A 13,851-nucleotide genomic window follows, 5' to 3' on the forward strand; every position below is an offset into this window, starting at 1 on the left:
ATATCATAATAGATTTATTGTTCCGATATTCATCATTTTCAATAGGGTTCGAGTAATACTGATATAAAAACACTTAACACGTTTGGAAAGATTCAGACGAAAGTTGTGAAATCTTTTAAACAAGTGGAAATTGTTTATTTTGTCAAATTTAATAGAAAAAAAATTCTGGACTTATTGTCCCGATGTTTCTCATTTTAAATGAGGTTAAAATGCTCATTGATATGAATACACTGTAAGTTTGGAAAGAATCTTTCACTTTTATTTTTAAATTCAAAGAGACATAATTCTGGACTTATGGTCCGATATTGCTCATATAGCGTTTGGGTTAGGTCCTCTTTGATAAAAAAAACCTGTGCAAGTTTCGGAACAATCGGATGAAAATTTTGGACTTCGAACAACGATTTCAAAATTTCTCAAATTCTAAGGAAGATAACTATGGACGTAATGGTCGGATAATGCTAAAGGGCCCATACCACCTGGATAGTAATACGTGTCGCGCTTCGCGCTCTATATGTGGTTCTAAAAAAAACTCTGAGGAGTGCTTGACTCTAGGGAAACGGGTTGCTGGGACACAGCTCCTCCTTGATAAGCGGCTGCTTCCTTTATCGCAACTCATTGATACAATCAATAATACGTGTCGCGCTTTGCGCTCTCTATGTGGTAGGGATAGTACTTAGGGCCTATGATTGACAACCATAAAAATACATGGATAATAGATGTGTTGTTTGCATTTATTTGTTAATATAAAAACACGCGTATTTTTTATAAGATATTTAAGTGATGTAAGAAATTTTAATTAACGTTGTCACCACGCGGCATCCATTTATTTAAATAAAAATGTCCAATTGTAGTAAAATGGATTTTAAACTGTCTACATTAAATAAAGCTTTATTATATTTATTGACCTGACTGAAAAAAATTGTCAGCCGCCGAACTGCTCCGTTCGTGCCGGAACCCGGGATTGAACCGGGGGCCTTTAGATGATTGTTGCGTAAACAACTTCAGTCTAACGCTCTCCCAACTGAGCTATACCGGCTGACATCATTTATGCACTGCTATTTGGTTATGTTGTGTATAGCGATCGTTATTATATGTCTATTAATAAACTAATACATTGTACGTTTTCGTACCACTACGCCTTCCAATAAACTTGCTTGCGCGATAGGTCGTCAAATATCGTACTACTTTGATTCTCCACTAAAAAAGCAAATTAGAAAAACCACAAAATAAATATATTTATATATTATTTATATATTATGTTTTGTTTTTATACAAAACCAGAAAGTTTCGCGTATTTGCCCAGTCCCTGTGATCTTTCCCCTGTGATCAGTTGTGGATCAGTTATTAATTAAAACAATTAGCTTTGCATTATTGGCAATAAATGTTGTAATAAATGTGATAGGCACAAATGCAGTACTTATTTATACTAATTTACACAAAAAATCACCACTATGCAAGATATTCTTAAAACAAAAATATATACATTGATCCGTAAAATAACTTCTCCTCCCATAAGCGTAAAAAATGCATTACATACTAGTCGCCGCTCTCCAGAGCGACGCCAATAAATGCATGTATTAATATGTTTAAAATCGGTGCATAATTTCATCTGTGTTAATAACAATTTAGGTGTTTTTCGTGTTAATATTTTTCGTGTTAAATATTCTATCAATTAATTGACTTCGCGCATGCATGCATACATATGTTTTACTATACTGTAGCCAATGCCCATGCCAACAAATCAGTGCGCATGTGCGGAAAATTGTCAACACTAACAATCATCTGGCCTAAAGTAGACTATGATGGAATCACCATCACAGCAGATTTGATATCATTCTAGTTCTTTAGAGAAGCTTAAGTAGTGAAAAGAGACGAATGATCTTTCCGTATACATCTAGCAATATTACATAACGTCCCCGTTCATTCTGCAATAAATACAACAAATAATTTTACATCATAGCAACACCAAGTCACTCAGTTTCATGTATGCATTGGGAAATATGACAAAATGATTCCGAATGCGTACATGGGCTTCTTCGATTTGGTGAGAACTTAATAAAAGGCCGCAAAGTTCCATAGCGACATCACTTAAAGTTTCGACACCAAAGCTCTTTTTTTATTTACGATGTTGCTTACCAAAATACATTATTGTTTTGAATCGTATCCCCGCCTGCTATTTTCAGTCACACTTTAAAATGTTCTACAACGAATTCTTACTGATAACATGTCATTGCAAGGCTTTTTAAAAAATATCATATTTCTGATTTTAGCATTAAATACGTTTTAACTCACCATTATTCACCGTCTTAAGCATTGTGTTTTCTTTTAAGCGCTATAGTATTTAAATTTATACAAATTTGCTTATGAAGGTAAAACGAAAATGAAAACATAATTTACTATGCTATGTAACGGAATTTGTGTTGGATGAAATATTATTGCATAAACTCTATCTATAATGCCCTCTGGCGGGGTGCAGAAACTTGGCAAAAGGAGGGCTTGAACGGGAGAAATCGTGTATTAACAATGCGATTTACGTGCCGTTCAAGCCCTGTTATGTGTTTTTCATAACCATAATCTGGTTCACGCGCAGTTACTTCCCTTCTCAAGCCTTCGACGACTTTCCAAGCATAAATGGGGAACTGAATAAGCACCAGTTTCCTCATGCATGCTGGGATAATGACTATTTCAATCCACTTTTCAAGTTATACCATCTGCACTCTCTTGACAACAGCTTTATTTTATTGGCAACGTCAATGAAATTAAGGTTATTTACTCAACACTTTCAAAAGACTATGCTGTAAATGTAAGTGTTTATGTAGCTTCAACGTCCCTGCTGTAAATTCCAAAATAATTCCTCATTTCTTACTTTGCGCGGATGCATTCTAACTTTGCATTAATCCACTGTTTAAACACATTTAAATCGAAAACTGCCTATCCGAAGGTAAAGCCTCGTCATTTCGGATGATGACCGAGTGAGGCATATGTAAAACACAACATTGAACTGTATTGAATAATCGAAATATTTTGTCGATGTCGAAGAACAAAACATATTGTTTTCAATGTTATTTAAAATTATTTTGGTATGTGTGATTTGTTTATGCAATAATAGCGAAAATACACATTTTCTCGGACATGATCATCTGCGGGCGCTCTCAAAATCCGTTCCTGCCCTCGTGCTGCGCACTCGGGCAGGAACGGATTTTTCGAGCGCCCGCAGATGATCATGCCCTCGAAACCGTGTATTATCCCTATAATGTTTATATTGTTATTTTATTTAGCGACTACGTTTAGAAAATATTCGATGGCGAAGTTTGTGCATCCAAATTTAAAATAAACGATTTCGAAAAGTATGTCAACTACATTACTAAATTACATTTAGAATAAGTAAATTATTTGTACATAGAAATATACTAATAGTGTAAGATGTTTAAAAGGAGGATTAAAGCCAGGTGTTAAAGTAAATACACTTGAATCTTTAAAAGAGCAGAAACTCTACTCTTCCACTGCTATCCCTTTCCTTCTCCACTTATTAGCTCTTATGCTATCTACATTACTCTTTTATACTTTTTGTATTATAAGTTATAGTATTTTTACATTTCTAACCAGTATGCAATTATATATCACTGTAATATATTGTTCGTAATTTTGACATGTCTTTAAATAGTTGTTATACGTTTGGTTGTTTACGCCATTACAGCAGCGCTTCTAACTGACAGAAGAGAGACATAGTATAAGCCTCGAGCTTCCTTCTCAATTCTGTCCAATTGTATTTTACAGCCTTTATGTAGAGCAATACTGCAATTCTATCTGCCTAGCATATTGCTCAAATATAATATGTATGTTTGTATTGTATTGCTTATATGTACTTTCAATGAACTAAATAAATATTGTTTAAACCAAAAGAGCAGAATCAAAATATGGATATCAAATTAGGACAATTATAAGTGTCCTAAACAGGCTATTGTTGTTTGATAGGAGTATATTGAATTGTATTGGGGTGATTAATGTCATGGCCATGAGATAATTGCTGAATAAGTACGCATAATATTTGAACAATGACAAATGATAGGGGTGTTTAAATTATATTACCCTAACCTGTCTTAATAATCAAAATGGATTTCGCATTACTTCCCCAAACGTGTCATACTTTTACCCCAAGGTTCTTCTTTGTCGAATATAACTATATAGTGTTATAGAGCATATATGATACACCTGAGCCTTGCAGTTTTATAACAAAACTTGGATTCAGTGATCAATGATTTTAATGTCGTAGGTGTTTCTTACAGCAATTGTATGGCATTTTAGTAACAGCGAATGAGTCTATGAAATTTGCACGAAACAGATTTACGACACATTTCGGGACAGAGAAATGCTACATTAGTAATACACGTACATTGACTTTTGGAATCCAGGTGAAGTTGATAAATAGCACAGTGGTGCCAAACAGCCTATTTGCAGCGGATATTCGGCCCAGAAGCTACATGTACATAAGGCTTTGAAGGGCTTATATATGATGCGATTGCTAGACCATGCTATTGAATGGATGTATTAGATACTCGCCAATTATATATAGCATTAATTCAGCTTATACACATGAGCTTAAGACATTGGTTACCATAATGACTATTTAGTTTAGGTGGGTATGAACTTGTTTGATACCCGAATGTGATACTGAAGACGAATATACTTTTAGTTCTGGAATTAATTATATCTTAATGACTAATCAGGATTTTAGGATAGCAACACTTATATTAAAAATGAAGTTAGATGAGTGTTTTATTTTATTAGAGTTATGATGCCGTGGTTGATCGTTCGATTTTTTTCCAACTTTGAGACCAGAACTAGTGTGCAATAAGATCACCCGATAACAGATCTTTATATTTGTTCAAGGCCTTTTTAACTGACAAGACAAGCCAATTACATTCTTAATACACCCCGTTGATGTTAAAATCTGCGTTTTTTAACAGGAACAAATGAGAAGGTAATCATTGACGTCATTGCGTTCCTTAGCAATAAGCAGCGTCAGGAAATTGCGTTCTCATTGAAAAAGCTGTATGACAATGTAAGCGTTTGAATACAATATATGGGAAAACTTGAAAAATAAGTTTCCCAGTAATCTCTGTTGCTTCCACTAACACATATATATGCCTCGTAATTTTTATAGTATATATACTAATACAAGTTCACCCAAATGTTTGATACATGTAATGTTTTGTTGAACACTAAATTAATCCGCTTCAGTACTAAATATGATATCACAGATATACTGAATATTTGCAACTGTAGATTTATACGAAACATTGATTCCGTCCATTTTCACAAAACAATCTGCAGCACCTGTATATTCCTGTCGAAACTATTGCAAAAATTATGTTCATTTTAAGGACTGGCATTACAAAAGTATATGGTTATGAAAATTTAGGTCGATAACTTATTTTAAGAATATTCGTCGAATTTATATTTTGAGCATTTAAGAACGACCTTGATATGGACGTAATAAATAAAAAAACGTTGCTTTTTTAATATGCCGATGTGCTTTTGATTATTTAAAACAAGCATTTGACTCGTTGTTGAACTTTTCATTCACTTCCAGTTTTTAAGAGAAGCATTTGAAAAAATATTATTAGTTACTCTAGCGTTACTTTGATCGTTTTGATGACGTGCTTGACTCGGTCCTTTTGCCGATGCAAAGGTATAAACATTTGGAACCAATTTACACAAATGAAAACAAAAACTGAAAACAATATAGAGAGACAGACAGACAGACATATAGTTTATTCAGACTTATACAAACGTACATCGTCTTCATGCTTACAATATTCTCTGTCACGTAACTATGCATAACAATATAACATTAAATAATAAATTTAAGTATACAAATTCAAATAAATACAAGCAATGATAATAACACGTAGGTTCTATCAATGCGGTACTGAAGTTTATTGAACACCATTATTAAAAATTGCATTTTATTTAACAAACGCTTTTATGATAAGTGTACGCACATTATGATTTATTGATTTATTGATTTGTCACATGAAATGAAAGACATATTTATGTGTTCTTGATATTTTGTACATTTAATCAATCCTGTATTCATCGTCTTAAGGGCTTTATCAACCAAATGTTACTGGTTTAATTTAAAATTTCCGTTTTAATTCAACACCATCATAAATAGTTACAGTTATCAACCACTTCAATAACAGTACCATTAAATGTCCATTTTTTTCTTTGAAAATACCATTATTTTAGTGTTTGTTTTGCAGTTTTAGCATTAAGCCCAAAATAATTGAAAAATAATAAATATAAGTTATCTAAATGTGATTGAACTTCAGCTGGTGATTTGCCTAAAATAGCCATGTCATTAGCAAATAATACTACAATCAACATTATATAATCTATATTTAAACAAGAGCTACTGTTATCACGATGGTTATATATAGCGACCATAACAATATATAAAACTTAATAATTGTGTAAGCTACGAGTTCATGTGCTTTCATGCGATTGAGTACATGATTTCATTGAGTAAAACGTTAGAATCAAATTTATGAACAACAATCAAACGATAAAATAAATATAGAGTACACACGCAAACATTTTCTACAAAACACCACTTGTTATGACAGACATTATGCAAACAATTAACGCAACATATACCAGCCGTTGCAACTGTTGATCAATATACATACAACTTGTTTCCTAGTTGTAACACCAATTCATCTTGATATGAGTATAAATGTACTAATTTGTGAAATCCCATAATACATAAATAAGTATTGTCCCCAACACAAACACCTCCTTTTTGTTTAAATATTTTTTTTTTCGAAATTACATGCTACGAAAGAGAGTAATCTTGTCACGTACTTTCACATTATTCATATAAGTAATACACATACAATAGAATTGTCAAATATGACATTGAGCTGTACGTAAGCGAATATGTCGCCATTCTTTTGCTTCAATGTTGTTAAAAATACTTGACCATTTATTTATGCAGACTGGCTTAGACTCATTTTTGGTAATTATTTCAAACATAGGGTGTGTATACTTTGTGTTAGCTAAGATGGCATGTAGGCTAGTGGGAATAAAAGGCTTCAAAAAGCAAGTGTCAGAGGAGTTCTGCGTTTCATGTATATATTAACTGCGTTGATTATTCTTATGAAAAAATAGGTAATTTGGAATTAAGTTAAATCATTTGCAATAATCATCATAACTGTAAAAGGTTAAAAGTTCAGCGTTTGTTTAAAAATACTTTTGTTACCGATTGTTATGTCTGGGTTATCGAGTAATTGATTTCGAAGCAAAAACTGGGTTTTAAATGGTTATTTTTTTACTGTGTTTAACAAAAGAGTTCAATGTATCTTTCCAGAATTCATTTTGCATCTTGTTAAATAAGTTTTCAGAATAGTGACTCCCATAATTTATAATTATGTTTAATTTTTTGAAGATCGATCATTGTATTCACAATATTTATCCATTTTCTATTCCCAGTAGCAACTGGTGGATTTGGCAAGGAAACAAAAAGATTTAGAATCGGTAATGCTATTGTTTTGATAATTTGGATCCTCTCCATCAAGTTAAAATCCTTCTTGACCAACTTTTTAATAAGGCGTTTTATTTTAGCTATTTTTTCAACATAATTTAGTTTTATCAGTTTGTTAATTATATCATTGTGTTAAGGTTAATGTGAAATTTAAGACCTAGCATGTCAAATGTTTGTTGATTCCAATTTAGTTTCCATCTTGTTGTAATACTTTAGGAACTAAATTTATTTTTGCCTATCCATACTACTTTTGTTTTGTCAAAATTAATTTTTAAACCTGAGTAGTGTGTGAAGTGTGACATAACATCTAAAGTTTCATTGAGAGATTCTGCAGAACCATCAAGGAGTATAAAAGTGTTGTCAGCAAATTGTGACAATATGTATTCTAAGTCATTAATTTTGATTCCCTTTATTTTCGGTTTTGACCTTAGTTTAATAGATAATATTTCAGTGCACATTATGAATATGTAGCAACTGAGCGGATCCCCTTGTTTGCAACAACGTTGTATAGGAAAAAAATCTTATAAAAACCCACATTGCGTTACCGCCGATACTCCGTTTTTGTACAATACATTAAACCATTTTATTATATCAGGACCGAGGATTATAGAGTACAATTTACAAATGCCCATGACAAAGAATCAAAAGCCTTACCAAAATCTATTAGAAGCACCAGACCAGGGATAGTATTTTCATCGGTGTAATTTAGTTAATCGTAAATGAGTCTGGTTTTCTCTCCTATGAACCTATCCTTAATGAATCATGTTTGGTCAGTGCTTATTAATTTATCCAAAAATAGCTTTAATCTGTTCGCAATGCATCCCAGACCAATTGTGTATAAAGTATTTAATAATGTTATAGGCCGCCAGTTTTGCAAATATTGTCTAGGCTTATCGCCCTTTGGAATGCAGGTAATAATACCTCGTGTTTGGGTAACAGACAAATGTCCACTCATAAAAGCATGATTTAGAGCTCTGCAGACAAAAGTGCCCAATTTCGGCCAAAATGCCTTAAAAAATCAGTTGTAAGACCGAATGAACATGTATTCCACTGTTTTTTTTAAACAGTGGAAGCCTCTATTAATGTAATTGGCATTTTAAAACTATGTTGAAACTTGAAAGTTTGGTTATTTCTATGTCATTAACGTAACTATTAAAATCTTTATTATCAACGTTTATATTTTGAAACTGGTATAGTTTTTTTTATAGAATAAGGCAATTTCTTTTAAAATATCAGATTGTTTATCTAGTACTTTACCATTTTCATCAGTTAGATTTGTCACAGTTTATGACGTTAAATTGTATTTTTCAAGTTCACAAAATAGTTTCCAGGTTTTTTTTACCATGCTGTATCCATTCAGCTCTTAACCTTATAACGCACCCCTTAAATTTTTCGTCAGATATGCTTTTTAACTCTGCTTTTAAAATATTTAGGCTTTGAACATTTTCATATGTGAGATTTTCTTCAAGTTTTTAATTTCAGGTTTTACTTGCTGTTCACGATTGTTAGTTGATTTCTTTTTAAAAGAACTGTACGATAAAGCTTTGCCCCTTATCTCCATAAGTAAAGTATCGAGGAATAGTTGATCGTAAATCGAAAACTGAATGTCTTGATCTTTAATATAAGAAACATTATCAAAAGTATAAACGGGGACCATATATTGTTGCTTTATTTCGCATTTTTTTCTATTTACAGTGTAAATATGTAGTCGATATCACCTAAGAGACTAGTGTTATGCTTCAAAAGACCTTTGCCATGGTTAAAGTTAGTAAATTGTAATGGCATTATCACAATGGAGTGATCAGATTGGAAACTTGGTAAAATATTTACATCGAAGAAGGCTGGTGATAAAGGCGGTGATATAAGGAAAAAATCGAGCATAGCCTGTTGTATGGGGCCAGTTCGCCTCCATGTGTAGCGTTTAAAAAGAGGATATTTGACTCTGAAAGGGTCTAAAAGATTACGTTCTTCGATATGCTTTAAAAGCGACTGTCTTGCATTTTTGTTTTTCACAGTTTTCACAGTTATCATTATCCAGTATTGGATCATGTACTAAATTAAAGTCCCCACAAATAAAAAAAGAATAATTACCGATCGTATTGATTTTCGTAAAAATATTGTCAAACAAATCAGGTTTATCAGTGTTCGGCCCATAGACAGTTACAATGCTTAATCTAGCTTCCCCGAGAGTTAAATCAAGCAGGATAAAATTTCATTGATCATCATGATACACGTTATGAACCTTGTGCTGAAGTTTCTCTGTAAGAAAAATTGCGACACCGCGGGAATTGGAGGAGCTATAACATATAAAACATTCCGCACCCCATTCTGAGTAGATAGTTTGATATTGATTGCAAACAAAATGTGTCATGAATACAGAAAATGTCACAATATGTATGTTTTAAATATTGAAACACTTGTACTCGTTTGTTTAACCCTGGATGCCTCTGCAGTTTAAAAATAATATTTTCAGTGAACACATTTACAAGAGGTATGAAAAAGTCGACTATATCGATATGTAAAAGCAAATGCGTCGATTCTAACGCAATACGAAATATGACTATATAGTGAACGGAAGCATCATTAGAGAATAAACAATAAACAAAAACATATAAGAAAAATTAACTACAATGTACGTAGCGGTAACTTGGCTAAACATTACAAATATAAACGAAACATATGAAAATCAGTAGCGAGTTAATTTACGAATTGTTTGTTCGAAAAGATGAGTTTACATCATACATATATATTGGTTGAGGTTTTAAATGCAGATATATGATAGTATTACTTAAGTAAGAATTAACTAAAATGTGTTTTTTAATTAAATGTATATCACTTAGAGTTTATATGAGATATCAATGATGATGTTATATAATCAAAACGCTTACATAGAAATGGCGTCAATTATTTAACATACTTATCATTGATACATGCAAAATGTTACTGCTATTTAGAAAAATCGCTATCACTGATAATGCAACTGTTGCAACGGTGGTTTACAAGAAGCCATTATAAAAGACAACTTCTATTAAAGATTGGTATATGCATTAGAAGTATTTAGACAGTTTGGGGTATGTTGCATAATCTGTCATGTAATTAGAACACAGTTATAAGTTGGATAATTCAGTCATAAAAAACAATTATGGTTATATTACATAAACTCAGATTAATTTAACACATATATTTAAGTAGGATAAGTCCGTCATAAAATATCTGATAGCCAGAGCTAATATATAGGCTAAAAAGTCATAGATTCTGATAAACAGTAATATACAGAGTTTTAAGATCAATAACTATATCGCAGAAATAACAGCTGCTATTAATGTTTGATTAATGTAATACAATTATATGCTATATACTTATTGAGGTGATTCAATGCATGTACGTTAAAAATTTGTACAGAAAGAGTTAATGCAGGAGCATAACATGTACATAATATTTTCTTTTTGCTTAAATTTGATCATAAGAGAATATGTGTTTGCCTTAATTTGGAGAATAAACCATATACATGTACTTTAAAAATACAAGATAATAAACAATAAATTGGCAATCATGAACATTTTGTGGCAATAGTAAAATTATGTTAACACTTGTATTTGGTTTGATTTGGTAATATCAATATACTTATATATACTGACAAGCATATTTTTGTAGCAAACGTACAATTATATAAACACTTTGATTTTGTTTGATTGTGTAGTATCAATATAATTATATACACAGGCAGCCGAAATATTTAATTTGACAAGCATATTACTTTTCCTAAAAAAGGCGTAACTAATCTACCTAGAACAAGAAAGACTATAGTATTGAAAATGACAGTGTAATTGTATTTAACATATTAATTTCACTAACACTTGTTAATAAAGCTTCATATGAACGCGAAAAATGAAGCAATAGTTTGTTAATATACATTCATATAAAAGGCTAGCTCAAAATTGTTAATGAAGACAGATAGTTGATCCTAAGCTCAGCACTGCTTCTAATACCTTCAAAAACATAATTTATTTGACTTTCACAGATTAGAAGGAAAAAGCTCGCAATGAAGGTATCTTAGTGCTTAAAGGGGCCTTTTCACAGATTTTGGCATTTTTTAACTTATTCATTAAATGCTTTATATCGATAAATGTAAACATTGGATCGTAAAAGCTCCAGTAAAAAATCAAGAATAAAATTAAAAAAGGAAAAGAACATTGCCCGGACCAGGTTTTGAACCAGTGACCCCTGGAGTCCTGCCAGAGTCCTGAAGTAAAAACGCTTTAGCCTACTGAGCTATTCCGCCGGGTACATATACTTGAAGTATTTTAGAATTTATTTAAGCAATCTTCGTAGTTTCACAAAATTTAACGACAAAAACAGAACTCTCCAAATTATTCAATCGTTTCGCGTTGCAACGCTTTATAATTTTTAGGTTTTAAAATCGTCAAAAGATGCATATAATGGCTATATTAGACCATGGTAAATGTTCAGTATTACTGTTTCCTCACAAATATCATAACTAAAACGAAAATTTGCGAATCTGAAACAACTTTTTTCAATTTTGTCAATTTACCAAAGCGTGAAAAGATCCCTTTAAATTATTTATGAATTGACCAGGTATTGATTTAAAATCAACACTAAACAGATGTGTTTATATTTTAAAGTATGTATTAAGAGCCATTTTTTTGCTATTAAAGATTCTTAATCCTGAATAACATAGTTGTGTGAATGTGATCTTTCATAGATGATAGGTTGCTTTATCTTAGTTAAGCAGTTTGGCTGAGTTCGTGTTACATACATACGTTGATGTATGAATATAAAATCATACCGCTACCATACATATAAAACAAGTACATATTGGATTAAATGCACTGAAAATTATAACTTAATATTCAGCATTATAACTAAATATTTAACACATGCATAAGTTGGTGTATCAATATATATTATTACCATTATCCTGCATATAAAGTAAGTACATGTTGGATTATATGCACACAAAGAAGTACACATTACTATTAAAAAAGTATTTGACACACACAAAAAGAAAAAAAATAGATGAAGAAAAACAAGTATAATGTCGGAGCGGAATTAATGTTTATATGCGTTTTTTAAGGTATCAAAAAAAACTACTAACTGCTACAATGCCAACATATCAATTAATTTAATTACCTAAGTACATCACTGGCAAACACATAGAACATTTGTAAGAAGGGACATTTTATCTGAGAAAAAATAATTAATTACTTGTTTAATTAAGCTATAAAAAGTATCTCTAAATTCTTTGCGCGCCTTATAAATAAGACTAGAACACTAGCATACACAAGAATTTACAAAAACAGAAGGTAAGCAGATAGATAATAGTAATAATTACTTTATGGAAAAAAAGAGTATAAGCACTAAAGTTGTATTTCATGCTTTGTAGAAAATACAAACTTGAGCATACTGACATGAAAATCTGACATAAGTCTTATGTGCATATTCATATTCAAACAACACACAAAATAACTAATGCATATAAAGTATAAATAAACACTTACCAAGCACAATTATATCATGTGCACAAAGGATTTTTAAGTGTATTCAGAAACGTTTAGCATATAGTTATAAACAAACATGCCATTTAAACAAGAACATATAAACTATTAATCACATGCCATACCCTGTTTCCACTGTTATATAACCATTACTAATATTTTTATCTTACACATGTGTAATATTCTTTTTAAGCGTTTTCATTGGCTCAGTTTTCGTTCGATTGACCAATCGCATTTTGTTATTTTGCTGAAATGACGTTGCAACGTCAAATGACATCACGTAATGTTAACAATATTCGGGATTTATCATTATGCTTGCGTAAATATTTATTCAATTTGCTCATTTAAAAGCATGTGATATTAAAGATCTGACACTCGTTTTCAATTCATATCAAATTTTATTTAACTCCTCCAGGAAATTCGTTATTAAGCTCGCAAAAGGATCGCTTACTAACACAATGTATGAACTCGTTTAATAAAAATATGGTATCATATGACAACTCGTCCTTTATATACAGTCTGGAAGCCATTTTGTGTTATTCCTAATAATTGACAGTTAACCAATTTGGAGCTTTGTTAAGACACTGTTTCATATTGTACTTGCATAACTCAGTATTCTAGTAATCACGGCTAATCAATTTCTTTTGGTACAGCATATCTTTTACACATATTGTATGATACATTTCACCGTTGATGAAGTAAAGTTATAGCTTTTTATAGCTGTAACATTGTTAATTGGGGAATGAAAAAAATATGGTTAATATTTCTGTTGAGCTAACTTGAAAAGTT

The 13,851-nt window shown here is 31.5% G+C and overlaps 1 non-coding gene across 1 annotated transcript; it reads right to left on the reverse strand.

Moving 5' to 3' along the window:
* Positions 1-946: 946 nt before the first annotated feature.
* Trnaf-gaa (transfer RNA phenylalanine (anticodon GAA)) lies at positions 947-1,036 on the reverse strand. Its single transcript is given in 2 exon segments — positions 947-982; positions 1,000-1,036. It is a non-coding gene; the product is annotated as a tRNA-Phe (tRNA).
* Positions 1,037-13,851: the final 12,815 nt, after the last annotated feature.

This window comes from Dreissena polymorpha, chromosome 12 (genome assembly GCF_020536995.1).
Source record: "Dreissena polymorpha isolate Duluth1 chromosome 12, UMN_Dpol_1.0, whole genome shotgun sequence".
NCBI lineage: Eukaryota > Metazoa > Mollusca > Bivalvia > Myida > Dreissenidae > Dreissena > Dreissena polymorpha.